The following is a 13,752-nucleotide window of genomic DNA, read 5'->3' as shown; positions in this document are numbered from 1 at the left end:
CTGAAGTCTTATGAGAGATCCTAAGCCAAAAGACATAGTTAAACCACACCCAGATTCTTGAGAAAAAAAAAAAATAGAAGCTGATATAACAAATATTGTTTTTTTATGACACTAAGTTTTGGATAATTTTATATGCAGGAATAGATCACTGATAAAACCAATCTGAATCTGAGCTTAAATTATTTTCACTATTGCTCCAATTTCTGTGTTTCCTTTAGATACTCACATGATATTCCCTAACTATTAGTTAATTTGAGTGTCCACTTTCTGTTATAAATAATGGCACATGATTATTCAAGTGTCAATATAATAGAAAATAAGAGTGTTATTCAGAAAATATATTCTTGGTACTATTAAGAGGAATCATTCTTCTAATGCAAGAGTTGGACCATAAAGAAGGCTGAGTGCAAAAGAATTGATGCTTTCAAACTATGGTGCTCGTGAATACTTTTCTGAGTTCCTTGGACAGCAAGGAGATCAAACCAGTCAATCCAAAGGGAAATCAATCCTGAATATTTATTGGCCTGAATATTTATTGGAAGGGCTGGAAGCTGAAGCTGAAGCTCCAATACTTTGGCCACCTGATTTGAAGAGCTGACTCATTGGAAAATGCCCTGATGCTATGAAAAACTGAGGGCAGAAGGGGGCAAAAAGATGAAATGGTTGGATGGCATCACCAATTCAATGGACATGAGTTTGAGCAAACTCTGAGAGACAGTGAAGGACAGAGAAGCCTGTCTTGCTCCACTTCATGGGGTCATAGAGAGTCAGAGACAACTTGGCAACTGAACAACAACAACCAGTGTAGAAGGTCACTGAACTGCTTGACACACAACAGTCAAATAATGTGTCTTTGACTGTCTGGATTGTGGTATCTGATATATCAATGCATGAGTTAGAGAAGCTGCTATTTGGTCTCTGTTAGCAGGTGGTGTACACTTTGGGAGGTCTCAGGTCTCAAAATGCAGACATGCTATTCTTTCTCATATACTCTTGGAAGGTAACATTATGCAAAACTGATATGCTATATGAAGATGTCTTGTAATGTGAATTCTGAAACTGCACGGAGAGTCAAGTTTCTCCACATGCAGTCCTCAAGTCCTGATTTGGGCCCTCTGGTAGGAAAACCTCTTCTGACCCTAGCTTGAATTTGTGTACTGTATCTTATATTTAATGATGAGTAAGAAAATTTGACTGTGTGGATCACCGTAAACTGTGAAAGATTCTGAGAGAGATGGGAATACAAGACCACCTGACCTGCCTCCTGAGAAATCTTTATACAGGTCAGGAAGCAACAGTTAGAACTGGACATGGAAAAACAGACTGGTTCCAAATAGGAAAAGGAGTACATCAAGGCTGTATACTGTCACCCTGCTTATTTAACTTATATGCAGAGTAAGTACATTATGAGAAACGCTGGACTGGAAGAACATAAGCTGGAATCAAGCCTGCTGGGAGAAATATCAATAACCTCAGATATGCAGATGACACCACCCTTATGGCAGAAAGTGAAGAGGAACTAAAAAGCCTCGTGATGAAAGTGAAAGAGGAGAGTGAAAAAGTTGGCTTAAAGCTCAACATTCAGAAAACAAAGATCATGGTATCTGGTCCCATCACTTCATGGGAAATAGATGGGGAAAGAGTGGAAACAGTGTCAGACTTTATTTGGGGGGGGGCTCCAAAATCACTGCAGATGGTGACTGCAGCCATGAAATTAAAAGACGCTTACTCCTTGGAAGAAAAGTTATGACCAACCTAGATAGCATATTCAAAAGCAGAGACATTACTTTGCCGACTAAGGTCTGTCTAGTCAAGGCTATGGTTTTTCCTGTGGTCATGTATGGATGTGAGAGTTGGACTGTGAAGACGGCTGAGTGCCAAAGAATTGATGCTTTTGAAGTGTGGTGTTGGAGAAGACTCTTGAGAGTCCCTTGGACTGCAAGAAGATCCAACCAGCCCATGCTGAATGAGATCAGTGCTGGGATTTCTTTGGAAGGAATGATGCTAAAGCTGAAACTCCAGTACTTTGGCCACCTCATGCGAAGAGTTGACTCATTGGAAAAGACTTTGATGTTGGGAGAGATTGGGGGCAAGAGGAGAAGGGGACGACAGAGGATGAGATGGCTGGATGACATCACTGACTCGATGGATGTGACTCTGAATGAACTCCGGGTGTTGGTGATGGACAGGGAGGCCTGGCATGCTGCGATTCATCGGATCCCAAAGAGTCGGACACGACTGAGCAACTGAACTGAACTGAACTGAAGAAAATTTGAGCTATGGGGTCACCATTATAAAGTTAGATCACCATACCAATCTTATTTTTTTTTTGGAATATTGTTTTAAAAGTAACCAGTGATCAAGGGAGTTAAGATTTTGAACAAAGAATCTCCAACACATTCCATATTTACTGTTTATTTCTTAATGTTAGGTAAGTCATAACTCCTTATCTCTTAATCTATAAAATTCACTGACATTTGTTTTTAGAATTGCAGAGCCATTGTGATGGCCAAGTAAGAGAATAATATATGCTCTTTGTGATACTTAAATTATTACATGGTGCTCCAGGAAAAATTAATAATAAATATGAATGAACAGATAACATTCATGTAGTATTTTAAAAGATCTCAAACTCACATCTCCAAAATAAGAATTAAAAATGTCATTTACATCTATTTGATTTCAAGTATTTTCTTCCTAAAGGAAGGCAATGCCAAAGGATGTTCAAATTACCATACAATTGCATTTGTTTCACATGCCAGCAAGGTAATACTCAAAATCTTTCAAGTTTGGGTTCAGAAGTACATCAAATCTGTATATTGTCACCCTGCATATGTAATTTGTATGCAGAGTACATTAAGCAAAATGCTGGATTGGATGAAGCACAAGTTGGAATCAAGTTTGCCAGGAGAAATATCAGTAACCTCAGATATACTGATGACACCACCCTAATGGAAGAAAGAAAAGAGAAACTAAAGAGCTTCATGATGAAACTGAAAGAGGAGAGTGAAACAGCTGGCTTAAAACTCAACATTCAAAAAATGAAAATCATGGCTGCTGCTGCTGCTAAGTCACTGCAGTCATGTCCAACTCCATGCAACCCCAGAGATGGCAGCCCACCAGGCTCCTCCATCCCTCGGATTCTCCAGGCAAGAATACTGGAGTGGGTTGCATTTCCTTCTCCAATGCATGCTAAGTTGTTTCAGTCATGTCTGACTCTGTGTGACCCCATGGACAGTAGCCCACCAGGCTCCTCTGTGCACGGGATTCTCTAGGCAAGAATACTAGAGTGGGTTGCCATGTCCTTCTTTGGAAAATCATGGCATCTGGTCCCATCACTTCAGGCAAATAGATGGGGAAATTGGAAACAGTGAGAGACTTAATTTTGTTGGGCTCCAAAATCACTACAGATGGTGACTGCAGCCATGAAACTAAAAGACACTTACTTGCTCCTTGGAAGAAAAGCTATGGCAAACCTAGACAGCATTATTAAAAAGCAGAAACATTACTATGCCAATAAAGGTCCAGCTAGTCAAAGCTATGGTTTTTCCAGGAGTCATGTATGGATGTGAGAGTTGAACCATAAAAAAGGCTGAGTGGCAGAGAATTGATGCTTTTGAACTCTGGTGTTGGAGAAGACTTTTGAGAGTTCGTTGTACTGCAAGGAGATCAAACCAGTCAATCCTAAAGGAAATCAATTTTGAATATTCATTGGAAGGAATGATGCTAAAGCTCCAATACTTTGGCCACCTGATGAGAAGAGCTGACTCATTAGAAAATTCCCTGATGCTGGGAAAGATTGAAGGCAGGAGGAAAAGGGGATGACAGAGGCTGAGATGGTTGGATGTCTTCACCAACACTATGGACATGAGTTTGAGCAACTTTCAGGAGATGGTGAAGGACAGGGAAGACTGATGTGCTGCAGCCCATGGTGTCACAAATAGTAGGAAACTACTGAGTGACTGAACAATAACAAAAAGGATGATGCCATCAAGTGTTGCATTCAATATGTCAGCAAATCTGGGAGACCAAGCAGTGGCCATAGAACTGTAAAAGGTCAGTCCTCATCCCAATTCCCAGGAAGGGTAGTACCAAAGAATGTGCGAACCATCAGGCTATTACACTCTTCACACTATTACCCATGCTAGTAAGGTCATGCTTAAAATCTTGCATGCTAGACTTCAGCATTATGCAAAACAAGAACTTCTAGATGTCCAGGCTGGGCTTACAAAAGGAAGAGGAGCCAGAGATCAAATTTCCAACATTCCCTGGATCATAGAGGATGATGAAGAATTCCAGAAAAACATCTATCTGTGTTTCATTGACTACGGCAAAGCCTTTGACTGTGTGGATCATAAAACAAAACAAAACAAAACTGTGGAAAGCTTTTAAAGAGATGGAAGTAGCAGGCTATCTTACCTTTCTCCTTAGAACCTGTGTGCAGGTCAAGAAGCAACATTTAGAACCCTGTACTGAACAATTGATTGGTTCAAGATTGAAAAAGGAATATGACAGGGCTGTCTGCTGTCACCCTGTTTGTTTAACCTATATGCTGAGCACATCATGAGAAATGCCGGGCTTGGAAGAATTAAAGCTGGAATCAAGATAGGCAGGAGTAACATCAACAACTTCAGAAATGCAGAGGATACCACTCTAATGGCAGAAAGTGAAGAGGAACTAAAGAGCTTATTGATGAGGGTGAAGGAGGAGAGGGAAAGAACAGGTTTAAAACTAAATATTAAAAAAAAAATCATGGTATCAATCCCCATTACTTTATGGCAAAGAGAGGGGCAAAGGTAGAAGCAGTGCCAGATTTCCTTTTGTTGGGCTCTAAAAATCACTGTGGATGGTGACAGCAGCCATGAAATCAGGTGTTTGCTTCTTGGCAGGAAAGCATGACAAACCTAGATGGTGTATTGAAAAGCAGAGACATTATTCTGACAATTAAGTTTTGTATAGTCAAATCTATGGTCTTCCCAATGGTCATGTACAGTTATGAGGGCTGGACTGTAAAGAAGGCTGAACACTTAATAAATGATGCTTTCAAACTGTGGTGCTGGAGAAGACTTTTGAGAGTCCTTTGGACAAGGAGATTAAGCCAATCAGTCTTAAAGGAAATCAACCCTGAATATTCCTTGGAAAGATTGATGCTGAAGCTGAAACTCAGCATTGATTGTTGATGCAATCATCTGACTCATTGGAAAATTCCGTGATGCTGTGAAAGACTGAGGGCAGAAGGAGAGGAGGACATCAGAGGATCAGATGGCTGGATGGCATCACCAAAGCAATGGACATGAACTTGGGTAGACCTCAGGAGATGGTGAGGGACAGGGAGGCCTGGCATGCTGCAGTCCATGGGGTTGCAAAGTGTAGGACAGAACTGGGCAACTGAACAACAACAAAGTATATTTTATCTCCAGCTACCGAGTTCCTCTGAACTGCAAAGTCAAACCAGGAGAAGCAAGTTGGTTTAGCAATGACTAGGTGGAGATATAAACTGGCACCAGAAAATTGGCTTTACAATTCTATGTTCAAAAAACTGATAGGTTTAAAAAAAAAAAGGAGGTCAGATATTAAGGTAGTGATATTAGTCAATAGTCAAGAAGAATATAAAGACACTGTAATATAACATATGATAAAATTTAAAACGGCATGATACATCGTAAGCAAAAAGGTACAGAAGGCAACAGGATACAAAGGCCCTCTGAAGAAACTCAAGGGACTTCAGAAAGTTGTAGAAGGACAAAGGTAAAGAGCAAAGGTGAGGGACAAAGGGAAGCAGAGGGAATGCCGTTACTGCCAGGTAAAATCTACTTATCTTTGGTAGCTATTGAACAAAGTACTCCCTATCTCTTAGTGACTCACCATGTCTGGGTACTTTGACACTTCAAATAACAAGTATATTGAATTTGGTGCTATTTCATTTTAAACCAACAAACCTTGTCCATCTAAAATTAAACTACTCACAGGCACTTTTAGCTCATCCTGAATCCCAGTCATTGATACTATTTGACACACAAGAGATGCTCAACAAATGTGGACTTGATGGAGAGGCACAACTCATTTAATTCTGATGCTAGAAGAGCTTCACTTCTCTCCTGAGAAGGTATTTAAGCATTTTTTAAAAATATAAATTTATTTATTTTAACTGGAGGTTAATTATTTACAATACTGTATTAGTTTTGCCATACATCTTCATGAATCTGCCACAGGTTAAAAGAGTAGGGGCATTAACAGAATCAGTTCAGTTCAGTAGCTCAGTTCTTTGCAATCCCAAGAATAGCAGCACGCCAAGCCTCCCTGTCCATCACCAACACCCGGAGTTCACTCAAAGTCGCATGCATCGAGTCGGTGATGCCATCCAGCCATCTCATCCTCTGTCGTCCCCTTCTCCTCCTGCCCCCAATCCCTCCCAGCATCAGAGTCTTTTCCAATGAGTCAACTCTTCGCATGAGGTGTCCAAAGTACTGGAGTTTCAGCTTTCACATCATTCCTTCCAAAGAAATCCCAGGGCTGATCTTCAGAATGGACTGGTTGGATCTCCTTGCAGTCCAAGGGATTCTCAAGAGTTTTCTCCAACACCACAGTTCAAAAGCATCAATTCTTTGGCACTCAGCTTTGTTCACAGTCCAACTCTCACATCATTACATGACCACTGGAAAAACCATACCCTTGACTAAATGGACCTTTGTTGACAAAGTAAGGTCTCTGCTTTTTAATATGCTGTCTAGGTTGATCAAAACTTTCCTTCCAAGGAGTCAGTGTCTTTTAATTTCATGGCTGCAATCACCAACTGCAGTGATTTTGAAGCCCCCCAAAATAAAGTCTGACCGTGTTTCCGCTGTTTCCCCATCTATTTCCCATGAAGTGATGGGATCAGATGCCATGATCTTAGTTTTCTGAATGTTGAGCTGTAAGCCAACTTTTTCACTCTCCTCTTTCACTTTCATCAAGAGTCTTTTTAGTTCCTCTTCGCTTTCTGCCATAAGGGTGGTGTCATCTGTATATCTGAGGTTATTCATATTTCTCCTGGCAGTCTTGATTCCAGCTTGCGCTTACTCCAGTCCAGCGTTTCTCGTGATGTACTCTGCATAAAAGTTAAATAAGCAGGGTGACAATATACAGCCTTGAGGTACTCCTTTTCCTATTTGGAACCAGTCTGTTGTTTCATGTCCAATTCTAACTGTTGCTTCCTGACCTGCATACAGGTTTCTCAAGAGGCAGGTCAGGTGGTCTGGTATGCCCATCTTTTTCAGATTTTCCATAGTTTATTGTGATCCACACTGTCAAACTCTTTGGCATGTTCAATAAAGCAGAAATAGATGTTTTTCTGGAACTCTTGCTTTTTCCATGATCCAGTCGAAGCTGGCAATTTGATCTCTGGTTCCTCTGCCTTTTCTAAAACCAGCTTGAACATCTGGAAGTTCATGGTTCACTTATTGCTGAAGGCTGGCTTGGAGAATTTTAAGTATCACTTTACTAGCATGTGAGATGAGTGCAGTTGTGTGGTAGTTTGAGCATTCTTTGGCATTGCCTTTCTTTAGGATTGGAATGAAAACTGACTTTTTCCAGTCCTGTTGCCACTGCTGAGTTTTCCAAATTTGCTGGCATATTGAGTGCAGCATTTTCACACCATCATCTTTCAGGATTTGAAATAGCTCAAATGGAATTCCATCACCTCCGCTAGCTTTGTTCGTAGTGATGCTCTCTAAGGCCCACTGGACTTCACATTCCAGGATGTCTGGCTCTAGGTGAGTGATCACACCATCATGATTATCTGGGTCATGAAGATCTTTTCTGTACAGTTCTTGTGTGTATTCTTGCCACCTCTTCTTAATATCTTCTGCTTCTGATAGGTCCCTACCATTTCTGTCCTTTATTGAGCCCATCTTTGCATGAAATGTTCCCTTCATATCTCTAATTTTCCTGAAGAGATCTCTAGTCTTTCCCATTCTATTATTTTCCTCTATTGCTTTGCATTGATCACTGAGGAAGGCTTTCTTATTTCTCCTTGCTATTCTTTGGAACTCTGCATTCAAATGGGCATATCTTTCCTTTTTTCCTTTGCTTTTCCCTTCCCTTCTTTTCACAGCTATTTGTTAGGTCTCCTCAGACAGCAATTTTGCTTTTTTGCAGTTTTTCTTTTTTTTTTTTGAGGGGGATGGTCTTGATTCCTGTCTTGTGTACAATGTCACGAACCTCCATCCATAGCTCATCAGGCAGTCTGTCATATCTAGTCCCTTAAATCTATTTCTCACTTCCACTGTATAGTCATAAGGGGTAAGATTTAGGTCATATGTGAATGATCTTGTGGTTTTCTCCACTTTCTTCAATTTCAGTCTGAATTTGGCAATAAGGAGTTCATGATATGAACCACATTCAGCTCTTGGTCTTGTTTTTGCTGACTGTGTGGAGCTGATCCATCCTTAGCTGCAAAGAATATAATCAATCTGATTTCAGTGTCAACCATCTGGTGATGTCCATGCGTAGAGTCTTCTCTTGTGTTGTTAGAAGAGGGTGTTTGCTATGACCAGTGTTTTCTCTTGGCAGAACTCTGTTAGCCTTTGCCCTGCTTCATTCTGTACTCCAAGGCCAAATTTGCCTGTTACTCCAGGTGTTTTGTGACTTCCTACTTTTGCTTTCCAGTCCCCTATAATGAAAAGGATATCTTTTTTGGGTGTTAGTTCTAGAACATCTTGTAGGTCAGCATAGAACTGTTCAGGTTCTTCAGCGTTACTCGTCGGGGGATAGACTTGTATTACTGTGATATTGAATGGTTTGCCTTGGAAAGGAACACAGATCATTCTCTTGTTTTTGAGATTGCATCCAAGTACTGCATTTCAGGCTCTTGTTGGCTACTATGATGGCTACTCCATTTCTTCTAAGGTATCCTGCCCACAGTAGTAGATAATGGTTGTCTGAGTTAAATTCACCCATTCCAATATATAATTAAGTACAATTAACATGAGATGAAATAAAGATCTAATTGTGAAAAACAAATATTACTGCTGAATATTGAGGCTAGAATACCTGGGAGATCACTAAGCTTTGAATTTAGGCAAACACAGTACCTTAATAGCACAAGCTTGTTCAAGTGTTATCCTTTTGTAAAATACTTAGAACTATTTTCCCTTCTTACTTGAAATTCTGGAAATTAAAGTTTTCATGAATTTTTCTTTATGCTTATTTTTGCCTAGTTTTTTTAAAAATAAAATCAAATTCATATTTTTCATACTGATGTTGGATTTTGAGTCATGACTGGAAGTCCTCATATTCCTGTCTAGAAAGAAATTTACTTACTTTATTATCTTAATTTTAAGGTATATTTGATACATTTACATAGTTGATCCAAAGAGAAAAGATTTGGAATTCACCTTCTTATAAAAAGGGGAAATAGACTCAATTTTTTCCCCCAACATTGGTTATTAAAATGTCATTCATTCTCTGCTAATTTAAGATGGTATGTTTAGAGGGAATATTTTCATTGACTGATGCTGAAGCTGAAATTCCAATACTTTGGCCACCTGTTGCGAAGAACTGACTCATTTGAAAAGACCCTGCATCAGCTGGGAAAGATTGAAGGCCAGAAGAGAAGGGGACAAAAGAGGATGAGATGTTTGGATGGCTCTACTGACTCAATGGATGTGAGTCTGAGTAAGCTTCAGGAGTTCATGATGGACAGGGAAGCCTGGCCGTGGTGCAGTCAGTCCATGGGGTGGCAAAGAGTCAGACACACTGAGCGACTGAACTGAACTGATTTTCATTAGTCTCTGATTATGTGCCATTCTCCTTGTTCTTTTCCTAGGGTTTCCTGGAAAGTCTCATTTAATTGTTCTTCAGAGTACATTTTCTAATCAAAGTTGCCTAGCTCAAAGTTGGAGGCAAAAACTTGACACTATCTAGTTGAAATTTTAAAACATTCAAAAATTAAGGAATAACTAAATTTTTGTTTTTTATTTTGAGCCTTTCTATCCAAGTAATTGATATCTTTTTAATTTTTAAGTCTAGTTTTTTGTCTTTAAATATGTGTTTTACAGCTATTTGTTGGTTCTTAGTATTGCTAAGTTTATGCATCAGTTCGGTCAGTTCAGTCACTCAGATGTGTCCGACTCTTTGCGACCCCATGATTCACAGCACACCAGACCTCCCTGTCCATCACCAACTCTCAGAGTTCACTCAGACTCACGTCCATCGAGTCAGTGATGCCATCCAGCCATCTCATCCTCTGTCATCCCCTTATCCTCCTGCCCCCAATCCCTCCCAGCATCAGAGTCTTTTCCAATGAGTCAACTCTTCGCATGAGGTGGCCAAAGTACTGGAGTTTCAGCTTTAGCGTCAATCCTTCCAAGGAAATCCCAGGGTTGATCTCCGTCAGAATGGACTGGTTGGATCTCCTTGCAGTCCAAGGGACTCTCAAGAGTCTTTTCCAACACCACAGTTCAAAAGCATCAATTCTTCAGCGCTCAGCCTTCTTCACAGTCCAACTCTGACATTCATACATGACCAGAGGAAAAACCATAGCCTTGACTAGATGGACCTTTGTTGGCAAAGTAATGTCTCTGCTTTTGAATATGCTATCTAGGTTGGTCATAACTTTCCTTCCAAGGAGTAAGCATCCTTTAATTTCATGGCTGCAATCACCATCTGCAGTGATTTTGGAGCAAAAAAAAAAATAAAGTCTGATACTGTTTCTGCTGTTTCCCCATCTATTTCCCATGAAGTGATGGGACCAGATGCCATGATCTTCATTTTCTGAATGTTGAGCTTTAAGCCAATTTTTTCGCTCTCCTCTTTCACTTTCATCAAAAGGCTTTTTAGCTCCTCTTCACTTTCTGCTATAAGGGTGGTGTCATCTGTATATCTGAGGTTATTGATATTTCTCCCAGCAATCTTGATTCCAGCTTGTATTTCTTCCAGTCCAGCGTTTCTCATGATGTACTCTGCATGTAAGTTAAATAAGCAGGGTGACAATATACAGCCATGACGTACTCCTTTTCTTATCTGGAACCAGTCTGTTATTTCATGTCCAATTCTAACTGTTGCTTCCTGACCTGCATACAGATTTCTCAAGAGGCAGGTCAGGTGGTCTGGTATTCCCATCTCTTTCAGAATTTTCCACAGTTTATTGTGATCCACACTGTCAAAGGCTTGGCATAGTCAATCAAGCAGAAATAGATGTTTTTATGGAACTCTCTTGCTTTTTCCAGGATCCAGCAGATGTTGGCAATTTGATCTCTGGTTCCTCTCCCTTTTCTAAAACCAGCTTGAACATCTGTAAGTTCATAATTCACGTACTGCTGAAGCTTGGCTTGGAGAATTTTGAGCATTACTTTACTAGAGTGTGAGATGAGTGTAATTGTGTGATAGTTTGAGCATTCTTTGGCATTGCCTTTCTTTGGGATTGGAATGAAAACTGACCTTTTCCAGTCCTGTGGCCACTGCTGAGTTTTCCAAATTTGCTGGCATATTGAGTGCAGCACTTTCACAACATCATCTTTCAGGATTTGAAATAGCTCAACTGGAATTCCATCACCTCCACTAGCTTTGTTCGTAGTGATGTTTTCTAAGGCCCACTTGACTTCACATTCCAGGATGTCTGGCTCTAGGTGAGTGATCACACCTTCGTGATTATCTTGGTCATGAAGAACTTTTCTGTACAGTTCTTCTGTGTATTCTTGCCACCTCTTCTTAATATCTTCTGCTTCTGTTAGGTCCATACCATTTCTATCCTTTATCGAGCCCATCTTTGCAAAATGTTCCCTTGGTATCTCTAATTTTCTTGAAGATATATCTATATTAATTAAAATTAATATTTCAACATTCTATTTTACTTTTTTATTTTTTCTTTTCTAATTTTTTAATATAAATTTATTTATTTTATTTGGAGGCTAATTACTTTACAATATTGTAGCTAGTTTTGCCATACATTGACATGAATCAGCCATGGATGTACATGGGTTCCCCATCCTGAACCCCCTTCCCACCTCCCTCCCCTACTTTAATATTTCCTCCTACTCATTTTTTATTTGTTTTTGGTTTACATCATTGATGGTTATTTGTTTTTAGAATGTTGATACAAAGCCATATATTTGACTGAATTATCTTGATACTTGTTTTCACTTTGTAATTGATTTTGGGGGAGATTCCCAGACATATTTTTTCAGGTTATATGCAGAGAGAAATGAGGCTGTTTTTCCTTTCCAATTCTAATTATGCTCGTTGTCTTGTCTCATCTCATTGCAATAGCTAGTATCTTCAAAACCATGTATCATTAACTGTGAAATGTCTGATAATTTACCCTACTTGCAAGCTAACAAATTAGACTGACATACTCCCAGGGATGTTGACAGAAGGCATGCAATTCCTGGGTCAGATGCAAAAGAATTTACAACTCACAACAGAACAGGCAGCATAGGTTTCGTATATCTAGTGGTTTTCTTTGCTCTCCAAGTTCTACAAGAATGCTATGGAGCAGGCTAGCTGGATGCTGTGCATGCAGTGGGTCTGTGTTACAACTGTTTAACTTCCAGCTTGGAATACCCCCAACAACATAAGGCTTTCCTCATAGCTCAGTTGGTAAAGAATTTATCTGCAATGCAGGAGCCCTGGGTTAGGAAGATTCCCCTGGAGAAAGAAATGGCAACCCACTCCATTATTCTTGCCTGGAAAATCCCATGGATAGAGGGGCCTGGCAGTCTACAGGCCATGGGTTTTAAGAGTCAGACACAACTTAGCAACTAAACCGCAACAACATAAGGAGAAAACAAGCAAAACTATTACCCCTTTCATCTCAGGGGAAGACATATTATGTTTATTCACCTAGTTAGTAAACAAATCTGATCCCCCAGCTCTGAGACATTATGTCTATATTCCAAGGCTGCTTACTCTACAAATGCAATTGAGAGTATGTTCTAGAACAAAAGTTGATAGAAGACCTGCAGAAAGACCATGGACAACTTTTTCCAAACATATTGTTAAGTATAGTGAAAATAAAACATATTTTTTTGTTTCTGACTAAATAGAAAAATTCTTAATATTTCTCTATTGTCTGGCTTCAATATTGAGATATATTGAGTACATAACATATGAGATATGTTAAATGCATATCTGCTGATCCAAAATGACTGTCTTTAAAAAAAAAAAAGAAAGTAATATTTTGTCAATTAACTTTTAAGAATCTACAGATGATCACATGCTATTTTATATCAATTAATACATAATAATCCATAAATGAAAGGCTCAATGGAAAAATTAATGAATTTTAATATATTTCTTTTATTATTATATATATTATATACTGGGTTGGCCAAAAGTTTGTTCCATAACATGGACAATCTTGAAAGAAATTTTTGGCCAACCCTATATTGTAGAAAGAAATCTGTGACCCACAGTCATCCATGCCCTGTTCAATCCCTTCAAGTTGATTATATCTGGGACCTGTAACTTAACTCTAACCAACAGAATATTGTAAAGGTAATGGAATAATACTCAAGTGATTCCATTCCATTATATGAAATTTTCAAAAGGGATTTTGTAGATACAAGATCTTGATAAGTTTATGTTAATTAAAAGGGAGATCATCTTGGGTAGGCCTGATCTAATCATGTTAGTCATTTAAAAGTGTCTAGAAGTCAAAAACAGGAGAAGAAACTAAAGGCAACACAGATGTTCTCTTTCTGGCCATGAAGATGCAAACAGCCTTGTTACAAATTGCCTATTGAGAGAGGTGGCCTCTTGGAACTTCAGTTCTAC

General features: G+C 39.3%; 1 pseudogene; it reads left to right on the top strand.

Moving 5' to 3' along the window:
- Positions 1-5,652: 5,652 nt before the first annotated feature.
- Positions 5,653-13,752, top strand: part of LOC138078576 (small ribosomal subunit protein eS6 pseudogene) — a 39,104-nt pseudogene continuing 31,004 nt past the window's right edge.

This window comes from Capricornis sumatraensis, chromosome 4, assembly GCF_032405125.1.
Source record: "Capricornis sumatraensis isolate serow.1 chromosome 4, serow.2, whole genome shotgun sequence".
In the NCBI taxonomy this organism is placed as follows: Eukaryota; Metazoa; Chordata; class Mammalia; order Artiodactyla; family Bovidae; genus Capricornis; species Capricornis sumatraensis.
The sequence above is the reverse complement of the archived record's forward strand: the minus strand, read 5'-3'. Positions and strand labels throughout refer to the sequence as shown.